Source organism: Thamnophis sirtalis, unplaced genomic scaffold (genome assembly GCF_051295495.1).
Source record: "Thamnophis sirtalis isolate CommonGarterSnake01/CBP01778 unplaced genomic scaffold, rThaSir2_p1.2 scaffold_5, whole genome shotgun sequence".
NCBI classification, from domain to species: Eukaryota; Metazoa; Chordata; class Lepidosauria; order Squamata; family Natricidae; genus Thamnophis; species Thamnophis sirtalis.
In genome coordinates this window covers 88819823-88832468 of record NW_028261385.1, presented here as the reverse complement: position 1 = coordinate 88832468, position 12646 = coordinate 88819823, and the positions used below count along the sequence as shown (strand labels likewise).

General features: G+C 45.8%; 1 protein-coding gene and 1 pseudogene across 1 annotated transcript in view; one reads left to right on the top strand and one right to left on the bottom strand.

The window, feature by feature from the left end:
- GNG10 (G protein subunit gamma 10) overlaps positions 1-12646 on the bottom strand; it is a 32588-nt gene that overhangs the window by 3580 nt on the left and 16362 nt on the right. The window lies entirely within an intron of this gene.
- On the top strand, positions 2805-5020 carry LOC148045460 (E3 SUMO-protein ligase KIAA1586 pseudogene; annotated as a pseudogene).

Below are 12646 nucleotides of genomic sequence, written 5' to 3'. Positions count from 1 at the left end.
GCCGCCTCCGCGTGGTGCGGCGGCGCCGGCGCCGCCGGGGCCTCGCTTGCGAAAGGGAAGTCCTTCAGGCCTTCCCCTGCAAAAGCCGCGGCCTCGCGTACTACGCATGGCCGCCTCCGCGTGGTGCGGCCGGCGCCGGCGCCGCCGGGGCCTCGCTTGCGAAAGGGAAGTCCTTCAGGCCTTCCCCTGCAAAAGCCGCGGCCTCGCGTACTACGCGTGGCCGCCTCCGCGTGGTGCGGCCGGCGCCGGCGCCGCCGGGGCCTCGCTTGCGAAAGGGAAGTCCTTCAGGCCTTCCCCTGCAAAAGCCGCGGCCTCGCGTACTACGCGTGGCCGCCTCCGCGTGGTGCGGCCGGCGCCGGCGCCGCCGCGGCCTCGCTTGCGAAAGGGAAGTCCTCCAGGCCTTCCCCTGCAAAAGCCGCGGCCTCGCGTACTACGCGTGGCCGTGGCTGCGACCGTCTAGTTTTCGCTAGGGAAGCAAGCCCCCCACCCCCCCTCTACCCTCGCCTGGCTTGCTAAGCATGCCAGGCAACCTAAGTGACTTTACCTAGCCTTGTCCCTCCAGTCAGGTTTCTTACCTGTTCCTGCTGCCTGCCATCGCGACGAGGATCCATCCATCGCATCGGAGTGCTGCTGATTCTGCCTGCTGCTGGTAAGTGGCCCGGTTTTATTTAATTATTATTTTAATGTATTTTAAAATATTTTATTTAATGCATAGAATTTTTTATAATAGTTTTACATATAAGTATTGAGTGTAGAATACTTTAAAATGGTTTACTTTAATTTATTTTGGATATAATATTTTTTTAAATCGTCTTAGACGATTTAAAAAAAGATTCTATCCAAAATAAATTAAAATAAACCTTTTTAAAGTATTCTTCACTCAATACTTTGAAATGTATTGTGCATTGAATTTTTTATAATAGTTTTATTGTAACTTATTGTGTGTGGAATATTAGTAATGGTTTCATTTATGTTATTGTGTGTTGGCATAGTTTGAAATGAAATATGAATTATTGCTTGTGCTTTGAAATAATCCTAATGCATGAAACTAATTATGATTGAATAGTTTACTGAAACCTTGGGATCTAACATCAAAATTTTGATCGCGTGGCCATGAGAATGCTGCAACGGTCGCTAAGTGTGAAAATGGTCGCTAAGTGTGAAACATGGTCATCAGTCACTGTTTTCAATGCCATTGTAACTTTGGTCACTATACCACCTTTCTGGCCACAGTTCTTAAGTGAATAACTGCAGCTGACAAGTTACTAACATAAGTAAGTGAATCTGGTTTCCCCATTTGACTTTGTCAAAAGGTCACAAAAGGCAATTACAGGACCCCAGGACACTGAAACCAGCATAAATACGAATCTGTTGCCAAGCATCAAAACTTTGATCGCGTGGCCATGAGAATGCTGCAACGGTCGCTAAGTGTGAAAATGGTCGCTAAGTGTGAAACATGGTTGCTAAGTGTATGTATCCTAGAAAATCAGATTTAGTGTGTTTCACCCTCATTGTTTAGGTAATTCTGAGGTGGTTGATGGTTCTGTGAATGCCTGTCCTTTAAAATTGCCCGCAATGCCTTGATGGTTTTTATTCCAGTGGCTTTGTCTTTCCTGTCCTTAGGCTTAGGGAAAAAAAACCTGGTTTCATTCGCAGTCTTGGGGGGGGGGGGTTGTTCTTATTTTTTTGTGTTTTCCATCATAGTTTGTGTGTGTGTGTGTGTGTAATGTCCCACAGTTATCTACGCATTAATAATCTAGTAATATTTCCTTATACATTTTAGGGACCTTTCTTTACATAATTGGTCTTTTCTTTCATACTTTTGGCTTTCTAATTCCTGTTTCCGTTAGTTGGCAATAGCTAAAACCAATCCCACGTGAAAAAGTATTCAAAGCCTTCTTGATTTTAATTGTCAATTTATTTATTCCTGCACATTGTAATATTTATTCATTTACATATCTCTGTTTTTCCACTGTTGTGCAAACACATCCCACGTAATCTACCTTTACGATTGCTCTTCTAACCACTAACTTCTGAATAGCTTCTTGGACCGACCTAAGTACTAATTCATAATTTCATATGCATTCATATATTCCTGTCTTTTGGAACTGAGAACTAAATTTCAGAAAAAGGAAATCTGTATTGCTCTGGGAATATGACATTCATTCTTGAACTATCTTCTTGGATGAAAGACTATATCTTTCCTGTTTGTTTATATCTTTCCTGTTTCTCATCCTTCCTGAAAAGACTGTACATTGTTGGTTGAAAGCAGAGGTCCCTTCTTGTTACCTACAGAGTCCTCAACTTACAACCACAATTGAGTCCAATATTGTTTTATTTCTTTGGCAGCAGTTACATCTACTTAGCACAATGAAGAAGAGGCAACAGAGTTTGACCGCTTTCTTCTGCAAAAAGCCAAGAGTTGATGAATCAGCTGATCCAAAGCAGTCACCAGCACCGCCAGCTGCACCAGCACCGCCAGCACCACCAGCTGCACCAGCACCACCAGCTGCACCAGCACCACTAGCTGCACCAGCACCACTAGCTGCACCAGCTGCACCAGCCGCACCAGCTGCACCAGCACCACCAGCACCACTAGCTGCACCAGCACCACTAGCTGCACCAGCACCGCCAGCCGCACCAGCACCACCAGCTGCACCAGCTCCACCAGCTGCACCAGCACCACTAGCTGCACCAGCTGCACCAGCCGCACCAGCTGCACCAGCACCACCAGCTGCACCAGCACCACCAGCCGCACCAGCACCGCCAGCACAACCACTACCACCAGTTGAGGTCGGAGAAAGCAGCCATTCCATCGACTCCACTGCAGTTTTACAACTTCCTGACTGCTGGAATTTGCAGCAATACACAAACTTCAAGGAGAGGTTTGATGGACTGGAAGTATCCAACAAGAAGCTGGGTTGTGCATACTGTGCAAAACCCATGTTCGCGTTGGAGAAAGGTATTCATGTTTCCAAAGAGTGGAAACATTTCCAGGTGTCAACATCAGGGAAAAGCAAGGATGTACAACAAGCATCGCTGAGAAAAAAATTAAGGGAACATTTTCAGTCAAAGGCACACCTTATTTGCGTGGAGACCAGTAAGCAACAGGAGCAGGAAGCTTTCACCAAATCCCTGGATAAGTCAACTGAGAAACATTTATCCAGTACCTGCACAATATTTTCCACCGTTTACGATCTGGCGCAGAGATGTAATCCATTCTCAGACATCGAAGCGCAAGTGAATTTGCTGAATACGCTTGGAGTGGATGTTGGAGTTGGCTTGCATTCACGAAGAACTGCAGTAAAAATTATGGACTTCATTGCGAAACAGATCAAGACCACCGTGTTTTCAACGATTATTGCAAATAATCGAAAGGTGTGCCTAATAATTGATGAAGCCTCAACACTTTCAATGACAGCAGTGCTGATAGTTTTTGTTAGAGTTGAGGATCCAGAATGCCCAGCAACCATCTTCGTTGAGCTTCTGGAATTAGAGAGACAAGATGCGGAGACCATATATTCCGCAGCAATGGAAAGCTTGCACAAAGTTGGATTCACCACCGAATATCTACGGAAGAACTTAATCGCTTTCTGCTCCGATGGCGCCAACGTTATGCTTGGAAGAAAATCTGGAGTCAGCGCCAGAATAACTCAAGAATTCCCAAGCATCATCATCTGGCACTGCTTGAACCACCGCCTGCAACTTGTGCTGGATGATGCAATAAGAGAAGTGAAGCAGGTCAACCACTTCAAGATCTTCCTGGATAAAGTGCACACCATCTTCCACAAATCCTGCAAGAGCCAGAGGGACCTATTCGTCATTTCTGAGCAATTGGGCATCGAAATAGTGAAGATTGGCAGAGTTTTGGGACCAAGATGGGCTGCCTGTAGTTTAAGGGCAACCATGGCTGTGTGGCGTGCTTATCCAGCGCTATATCAGTTTTTTCAAGGCAACGAAAGGTTCCCAGGCATGGCTTCCCGCTTTCAAAATTTAAATTTTTTGCAGGATTTGGCCCTGATGATTGACATCCTACGTCAGATTGCTGCCCTGTCAAATTCCCTACAGGAGAGAGCAACAAACATCATCGTGGCCGAAAAGCTAGTGTTGCGAGCAATCGATGGTGTTGAAGTGCTACTACAGAGAAAGGGCGAATATGAGAATGAACTTGAGAAATTGTTAAAAACACAAGCCTACCAAAACATGAATTTAGCTCCAAATCAACGGTTTGTTGCCCTTCCCCGTGAAAAACTTTTGGAAAGCATCATCACCAACTTAAAGAAAAGGCTGATGGATTGCGACCATCTAAGAACAGGTAGCCTATTGCCAGCAGCACAAAAGTTACACTTTATCACCTATTTGGAGCCAGATAGCTGGGACATGAAAGATGTAGTCGTTCCATGGGCTGATGGAGAGGAAGCATTGGTTGAATTTCGCCGCGTTTTTAATTATGAAATTGATTTGAACGACTACAGGGATTTTTTGGAAAATGTGCTGAAAAATCCAAAGAACTACAAAATTCCTGACACTGTCAGAAGAGCTAGAGACATTGTCAGGACAATTGCTGTGAGTTCAGCAGAGGCGGAAAGGGGGTTCTCAAAAATGAACCTCATATGTTCACACCAAAGAACAAGCCTAAGCATTCCAAACATCAGTAACCAGATGGTGATAAGTGTTGTTGGCATACCTGTTGAGAGATGGGATCCAATTCCTACTGTGAAAGTTTGGCTCAGAGCGCACCACCACACGGCTGATGATCCACGCGTAAAGAAGAAGAAAGCTGCAACAGAGGAATCGGGAAGCCTAAGAACAATATGGAGATATCAACAACCAGAAAAGCAGTAAGACAAGTAAGTACTTGAGTGTATCTCTTTCATTGTGTTATTCTTATGTAAGGTGTAAGTGCCAGCAATTAAGGCGTTTCTTTCCGTGTCTGTCCTTTGTGCAGGTATTTGGAGCCAAGCAAAGCCAATCAGCCCAGATGTAATACGGTGGTGTGCAGAAGACCGGCAAGCCAGAGATGCTTCCCCTGTAAGTACCTGTCTTTATTGCTGGGTGTGGTGTGCTCTGTGTTGTCTTCCTCCTTGAGATAGTGAAGTGCCAGCAATTAAGGTGTTTCTTTCCGTGTCTGTCCTTTGTGCAGGTATTTGAAGCCAAGCAAAGCCAATCAGCCCAGATGTAATACGGTGGTGTGCAGAAGACCGGCAAGCCAGAGATGCTTCCCCTGTAAGTACCTGTCTTTATTGCTGGGTGTGGTGTGCTCTGTGTTGTCTTCCTCCTTGAGATAGTGAAGTGCCAGCAATTAAGGTGTTTCTTTCCGTGTCTGTCCTTTGTGCAGGTATTTGAAGCCAAGCAAAGCCAATCAGCCCAGATGTAATACGGTGGTGTGCAGAAGACCGGCAAGCCAGAGATGCTTCCCCTGTAAGTACCTGTCTTTATTGCTGGGTGTGGTGTGCTCTGTGTTGTCTTCCTCCTTGAGATAGTGAAGTGCCAGCAATTAAGGTGTTTCTTTCCGTGTCTGTCCTTTGTGCAGGTATTTGAAGCCAAGCAAAGCCAATCAGCCCAGATGTAATACGGTGGTGTGCAGAAGACCGGCAAGCCAGAGATGCTTCCCCTGTAAGTACCTGTCTTTATTGCTGGGTGTGGTGTGCTCTGTGTTGTCTTCCTCCTTGAGATAGTGAAGTGCCAGCAATTAAGGTGTTTCTTTCCGTGTCTGTCCTTTGTGTAGGTATTTGAAGCCAAGCAAAGCCAATCAGCCCAGATGTAATACGGTGGTGTGCAGAAGACCGGCAAGCCAGAGATGCTTCCCCTGTAAGTACCTGTCTTTATTGCTGGGTGTGGTGTGCTCTGTGTTGTCTTCCTCCTTGAGATAGTGAAGTGCCAGCAATTAAGGTGTTTCTTTCCGTGTCTGTCCTTTGTGCAGGTATTTGGAGCCAAGCAAAGCCAATCAGCCCAGATGTAATACGGTGGTGTGCAGAAGACCGGCAAGCCAGAGATGCTTCCCCTGTAAGTACCTGTCTTTATTGCTGGGTGTGGTGTGCTCTGTGTTGTCTTCCTCCTTGAGATAGTGAAGTGCCAGCAATTAAGGTGTTTCTTTCCGTGTCTGTCCTTTGTGTAGGTATTTGAAGCCAAGCAAAGCCAATCAGCCCAGATGTAATACGGTGGTGTGCAGAAGACCGGCAAGCCAGAGATGCTTCCCCTGTAAGTACCTGTCTTTATTGCTGGGTGTGGTGTGCTCTGTGTTGTCTTCCTCCTTGAGATAGTGAAGTGCCAGCAATTAAGGTGTTTCTTTCTGTGTCTGTCCTTTGTGCAGGTATTTGGAGCCAAGCAAAGCCAATCAGCCCAGATGTAATACGGTGGTGTGCAGAAGACCGGCAAGCCAGAGATGCTTCCCCTGTAAGTACCTGTCTTTATTGCTGGGTGTGGTGTGCTCTGTGTTGTCTTCCTCCTTGAGATAGTGAAGTGCCAGCAATTAAGGCGTTTCTTTCCGTGTCTGTCCTTTGTGCAGGTATTTGGAGCAAGATGGTGAGGTGGTGGTGCAGAAGACGCAAAAAAGGAGAGTAATTTTCCTTTTCTATTATTTTGTGTGCTGGTTTCATCCCAATGCAGTGCATGCAATTAAGGCGTTTCTTTCTGTGTCTGTCCTTTGTGCAGGTTTTTGGAGCAAGATGGTGAGGTGGTGGTGCAGAAGATGCAAAAAAGGAGAGTAATTTTCCTTTTCTATTATTTTGTGTGCTGGTTTCATCCCAATGCAGTCCATGCAATTAAAGTCTTGCTTTCTGTGTCTCTTCTTTGTGCAGCCCATTCATTGGAGTCCGTGATTCTGAAGACTGGCAAGAACAGGCATCTTCCATCTGTAAGTAGCTCTTTTATTGTTTTTGTACTTATTTTAATCATATTGTAGTTGGGGAAAGAATTCAGTGACATCGTCTTGGACACTCCCATCCGGTCACATGGGTGGCAAGCCACTCCCATCCGGTCACATGGGCGGCAAGCCACTCCCATCCGGTCACATGGGTGGCAAGCCACTCCCATCCGGTCACACGGGTGGCAAGCCACTCCCATCCGGTCACATGGGTGGCAAGCCACTCCCATCCGGTCACATGGGCGGCAAGCCACTCCCATCCGGTCACATGGGCGGCAAGCCACTCCCATCCGGTCACATGGGTGGCAAGCCACTCCCATCCGGTCACATGGGTGGCAAGCCACTCCCATCCGGTCACATGGGCAGCAAGCCACTCCCCAAAGGAGGCCACGCCCACGGAGGTGGTTCGAACAATTTTTGAAACCCACCCCTGCTCAGCACAAAGGGGTCTATGTCAATTCCCTGCGGCCAACTCGCCACAGACAACTCACCAGGGCCAAATTACCACAGCCAATTTGCCGCCGGACCACTCACCATGGCCAGTTCACCACGGGACAACTTGCCACGGGAGAAGAGTTACACTAATATCAAAGAAATGGTGGAATAGAATCCTTAAAGAAAGGATGCAAAAGGAGGGACAGAATGAAATGTGAAGGACAAAAAATAATTTGTATTCATTTTAAATACATTGAATTGTTAAATTGTCCCACAGTGAGTTTTGCTGCAGTGAGTTGGCCATGGTGAGTTACCCCACGGTAAATTGGCTGCTTGGTCGTACCAAGTTGATCATGATGAGTTGGTTGCAGCAAGTTGGCTGCAGCAAGGTGTCCCATTCCGGCACAAAGAGAGCTCAGGATGGAGCAGTCACCAACATTTGAAACCACTGCTTAATTGCCAAAGGGATTTATTAGGGAAATTTGGAGAAAGTTTTCCCTGTACAGTTCCTTGTGTAATTCAGCCATTTCAAAATTGATCTCACCTCTGTCAATCAGTCCCCTTCCTGATCTATTCGGGTTTTGGATAATCGTCCTGCTGACAGATGATCATAAACAATCTTGAACCCTTCTATATAATTTCTTTCCAATATGTTGTTGGGTTGGGAAAGAAATAAGTAAAACACAGGCTTAGGCATCTGTTTGTTTTGAAATGAAAAAGCTTCAGCCTTTGAATGCTTAAAAAATAAGAAAGATGAGTCCTCTTAAAAGTCTATATATTTTTAAACACATTAGAAACATACCAAGCAAACCTCTAGGAGACTCTTACACATCTGAGATACTACTACCAACTATACCCTTCTGATATAATTATATCCATTATTTCACCTTTACAGCAGGGACTGTCACGCTTACTCTGCTCTATGTTAGTCAGTTATGGCTAAGTTATTGGTCAGTTATGGCTACAAGTTATTACTTAAAGCCTCAGTGCTGGTTTCATGAGTATTCAAATAAGAATAAATGTCACCAGAATCCAAACACAAGGAACTAACCTGGAAATGTCAACCCTAAGGACGATCTTCATCTAGAGCAGGGGTGTCGATTTCATTGAGGGCCACATCAGGGTGATGTTTGACCTTGGGGGGAGTGGGTGGCCAGAGTGAGTGTGGCCTGCTCAATGTCACTCATGTCGGGGGCACCTGTGGCAGCCTGAGCGCTCTGCCAGCAAAAACGGGCTCCCAAGCTCCGTTTCTGGCTGTGAAGGCCTCCTGCAATCCTCTGCCAGCGAAAACAGAGTTCAGGAGTGCCAGATGGCCCTCCCTCACTGTTTTCAGGGTGGTCCCACAGGCCAGGTCTAAGCATCCCATGGGCCGGATCTGGGCCCTAGGCCTTGAGTTTGACACACCTGATAGAGCCAGCAGTAGAAAAGGACATGTTGGCATGAAAACACTCTCACCTCCATGGCTTAGGCCCAGGGTAAGTGCGAGATCACCTACTGCCACCGGTAGCCTCCCATCGTCCAGTGCGATCCCACAGAGTTGCCTCCTCAGGGTGCCGTCGGCCAGACAGTGACGGCTAGTGACCCCCAGGGGGAGAGCCTTCTCTGTGGGAGCGCCTTCCCTCTGGAATGAGCTGCCCCCGGAGCTTCAAACAATCCCCGACCTCCGGTCCTTCCGACACACCCTAAAAAGTTGGCTTTTCCAGCAAGCCAGCCTGGCCTGAACAAAACAAAATACAGTATTGATCACTGTTAATTTTAATTTTAATTTTTTAAAAAAAATGTATTGTCAATTTTAATTGGGTTTGGGATATTCCATTTAATTTTTTTAAAACTTTTATATCATGTGTTTCTTTTAATTGTTGTACGCCGCCCTGAGTCCTGTGGAGAAGGGCGGCATATAAATCTAATAAATCTCAAATCTCTCTCTCACACAAATTTACAAAGGGATTGGTACCACATTATGGGGGGGAAGAGCATCTGAATCACAACACCAGGTGGAACTCAGGTGAGATCACCAAATAAATCTCTAAAATACACAACACATTGTACCAGTTTATGGCTGGAGGGTGTTGGTTTGTCAAAATAATATTTTTATTTCATTTATCTAAAAATGAACAATCCTAAATTATTTATTTACTTAGACAAAGTAAATAAAAGCAGTGTAAAATGCAAACTCCCCCTGGAACAATGAAGGTGATGCCTTCCTCACAGATAAATGTTTACGTGCATGAAGGAGAGATGCATACATTTGTGCCTGTGTCAGTATTTCAACCCTGCTCAACTTCAATTGATAACTATAATTGGCTAAAAAGACAGAGAGGAGGAAAAAAACCAGAAAGACCAATTTAAGGACTAGATCAAAAAGGCTGAAATGAATGCTTTTTGAAGTAAGCATGAGCTCCTCTCAAATCTTTGAAAGCATCCAAAGCAACATTTGTAGCCATCTGTAGACATTAGATTAATTACTCCCAATTATGGCTAATCCACAGGAAAATGCTGAGGGAAAACCTTGCATTTTTATTAGCAAACGAACTGGCCAGATTCTATTGTATATTAGATGGACAGTGGCCTGTACTGTGTTTTTCATTCATTTTTTTCTGGTAGATGGAAGTGGATATGAGTCATAAGGTAAAGGTAAAGGTTCCCCTTGCACATATGTGCTAGTCGTTCCTGACTCTAGGGGGCGGTGCTCATCACTGTTTCAAAGCTGAAGAGCCAGCGCTGTCCGAAGATGTCTCCGTGGTCATGTGGCCAGCAAGACTAAATGCTGAAGTCGCACGGAACGCTGTTACCTTCCCACCAAAGGTGGTCTCTATTTTTCTACTTGCATTTTTATGTGCTTTCGAACTGCTAGGTTGGCAGAAGCTGGGACAAGTAATGGGAGCTCACTCCATTACACGGCACTAGGGATTTGAACTCCCAAATGCTGACCTAAATTTGAATGCTGTGAACTCTCGATATTATTACTGTAGAACATTTAATATTTAATATATTTAATGTATAATATTTAACAATAAAATATTTAATATAAGCATTATAAGTTACAGATTTGTTTTGTTTAATATGGAAAGCTTGAATCCATGCACTGATGCTTTTTTTTTTACACAAAAGGCAATGACTGCTATGGGGGGGGGGAGACTTTTTCCCTACTTTACACATTATTTTTCAGAAACACAAATTAGCATTCTGCCAAAGGCTAATTCAACCAAAGCCCAATGCTGCTTTTATACAATTCCCATTCATTTCAGTGGGGAATGCACACAAAAAATTCTATACAATCAGATATACTACTTATTACTGATAAATTGTCTGAAAATTTCCTGGGTATTGTTTCAAAATTAAATGGTTCTGCCATGTTTGCCTCAATGCTGATCAAATGACACTCAAACAAAATAAGCTGATTTTTATCGGGAAAAATCAACCGACAATTAGCTGTAATTCTGACAATTCCATCAGATATCTTCATGTAAAAATCTAGAAGGGAAATAATAATATAGAGAAGGGTATTTCAACTGGAGAAGGAAGAACCCGTTTTGTTTTCATATGATCGACATACTTCACTAAAATAAAAAATCTCCACACTGCAATTAGGGTGTTTTTGGGGGGGAGGGGGGGAATCCCCATGCCTATAGAGTAAGGTGACCAGATTTTCAGATTGGTAAAGAGGGACACCATTGACGAGGGGGGGGGGGCTTGATTAAAAATTTTATTTTTTGTCAAAAGGTCACCCCAGGACACTGAAACCAGCATAAATACGAATCTGTTGCCAAACAAAATTTTGATCACGTGACCATGAGGATGCTGCAACGGTCGCTAAGTGTGAAAAATGGTCGCAACGGTCGCTAAGTGTGAAAATGGTCATCAGTCACTTTTTTCAATGCCATTGTAACTTTGGTCACTAAATGTTTTCCCCCTCCTCGAGACACCTCACTTCTTCCTTCATTCCTCTTGCTTATCTACCTTCACCTTATCCGTCTTCTGCTCTTTCCCTCTCTTCCTTCCTTTCTCCTTCCATCCTCTCTTCTTTCCTCAATCACTCCCTTCCTCCTTTTCTCTTCCTTCCTCCTTCCATTCTTTCAGCTTCATTTCTTTTGCCTATCTACCTTCTCTGTCTTTCTGCTCTTTCCATTTCTCTTTTCCTCTTCGCTTCTGTTCCTTCCTCCTTCCCTCCTTTCCTATTTCTTCCTTCCTTCTGCCTATCTACCTTCACCTTCTCTGTCTTTCTGCTTTCCCTGTCTTCCCCTTTTCTCCCTCCCTCCCTTCTTTCCTTTCTAGTTCCATCTTTTCTTCTTTCCTCTCTCCCTCCCTTTTTCTTTTTTCCTTCCTTCCTCCTTCCTCTTGCCTATCAACTTCATCCTCTTTGTCTTTCTGCTCTTTCCCTCTCTTCCCATTTTCTTCCTACCTCCTTCCCTCTTTTCTCCCTCCCTTCTATTTTCTTCCTTTCTTCTTCCATCTTCCTCCTTCTCCTTCCATTCTTTCTCCTTCCATCCATCTTTTCTCCTTCCATCTTCTCCCCCCCTCCCTTCTTCTTTTCCTTCCCCCCTCCCTCCCTCCTTCCTCTCCTTCCCTTTCTCGCACACAGGAAGGGGAGAGGGGGCATTCTAGTCGCTTTCACAGCATAATTTCTTTATCTAACTTTTAAAAAACAGTGTGCAAATCAAACTTGAGATTTTCGTAACCTGCGAAGCACCAAGTTATTATCTTCTGTTGTTGTTACAAATTCGCAGCTACTCCATTCTTTCCGATAGGGAACTGCATTTCCCAAGATGCCTCAGGTCCTCAAAGCGCGGAACGCGGTTTTGCAATTGACTCCAGCGAGGCCCGGTAGCCGCCGGCTGGGGTGGCTGTCAGGGCGCTGACGGCGGAGCGGACGCGCCGTTTGTTACTGCTTCCAGCAATCGAGACGGACGAGGGAAGCGGTGGTGGCGGACGTCGGCAGCGACTGTAACGACCGCTCGTGCGAGGTGCAGAGGAAGAACGGAAGGTCCCTCCTGCCCGCGACGACGGCTCCAGCCATGGACGAGCAGGCTGGCCCCGTCGTCGTCTTCAACAACAACAACAACAACAACGCGCTGCTCTTGCCGCCACCTCCGGGTTGGAAGCAACCACACCTCGCGGACTCGCTTCCCACTGCAGCACAGGCGCCGCACAGGCGTGGTTGCTTCCCACCTGGAGGCGGCGGCAAGAGCAGCCCGTTGTTGTTGTTGGGGCCAGCCTGCTCGTCCATGGCTGGAGCCGTCGTCGCGGGCGGGAGGGACCTTCCGTTCTTCCTTCGTACCTCGCCCGAGCAGTCGTTATAGTCGCTGCCAACGTCCAACGTCCGCCACCGCCGCTTCCCTCGTCTCG